Source organism: Bos grunniens, chromosome 10 (genome assembly GCF_055505025.1).
Source record: "Bos grunniens cultivar Pamir isolate PY7600 chromosome 10, Bosgru_T2T1.0, whole genome shotgun sequence".
NCBI classification, from domain to species: domain Eukaryota; kingdom Metazoa; phylum Chordata; class Mammalia; order Artiodactyla; family Bovidae; genus Bos; species Bos grunniens.
Genome location: NC_141174.1, coordinates 91,850,960 through 91,852,220, shown reverse-complemented (window position 1 = coordinate 91,852,220; position 1,261 = coordinate 91,850,960).

The window sequence follows — 1,261 nt, the reverse complement described above, 5'->3', positions numbered from 1 at the left end:
ATTTGGGCCTTTCCCCTGCATCCCCCCTCCAAAGGAACACCCCTGGCAGGGACCCTATATGCAGAAATGAAATATCAAACAGTTAGTGCAGTGCCTGTCACACAGAGGATATTCAACAAACACCTATTTCTATTTGCTTTCATATTGAAGTTGTTGAGAAAACATTTACTTCTAGCCCTGTTTTCTGAAACAGTCATTCCACTTAAGGTATAATAACCCAAAAAGTCATATATACAAGTCATATAGATATGACTTACTATATATTTATGCATATATAGTAACATAGTTATAAAACACAGACAACAAGATAAAATAATGAATGTAGTTAGAAAAAATACCCACAGAAGAAATTTTTCTAAAAACAGAAAAATTTTTCTATATTACAGAATGGGCTTAATTTTGCATTTACTAGGCACCCATTGTCACTTAATTTGGTTTTATTAGGAGAAAGCAGAGTAATCTTTCTGTCCCTGGGTAAATCTGACGTGAAAATAATTGACAAAGTAGGTCAGAATGCCACAGAATGCTGAGTTCTGAACGTGATGTATCATATTAGGTTATAAATCCTGACAGGCAAAAATGAGAGGATCTTTTGAAAGCCTCTGAAATTCATTAGGGCAATCCCAAATTGTTGAGTTAAAAGCAGCAGCAAGGTAGGAAATAGCACTTTACATTACTCTGGCTATCCTGATGTGTCTCAGATTAAAACGGAGGGCATTATGCTCCTACTCTTTGGCTGGTCCTGGTTTCACGAAAAATATCCTCTCCTCTCCCCATACTCTCCTGGTATCCTCTGGAATGTGTGCTTTAATCTAAAAGATAAAAAGGGTACTTACAGAGATCAATGAATTGACTAGAAATCTATTGGGAGCTTATGGCCTTTTCCTATTCTGGGTGCAATTTCTCTCCCTGGATCACCTGTTTTTGGTAAAAACAACTCCGTTCTTTTTTATCTAGTATACTAAGCAGAAATCACGTGGCAGTGTAGTGCTGATCAAGTCTTTTCTTGAGTAAAATTGTTAGTTATTTGAAGCTATTTTACAATATATAAACAAAAAGAGAAAAACATTCATTTCTTCAATTCATTAACTATGCTTATTTCTGTGACAACGATACATCAGTTTCCCACAGAGAAAAACTGCCATAAAAATTAAAGGTCCAATTGACTATACTCCAGTACAAAATAAAAGGCTAAAAAAAAAGGTAAGGTCCAATTTAACATGAATATTATTAAAAAATACATTCACACAATTTAGAGTAA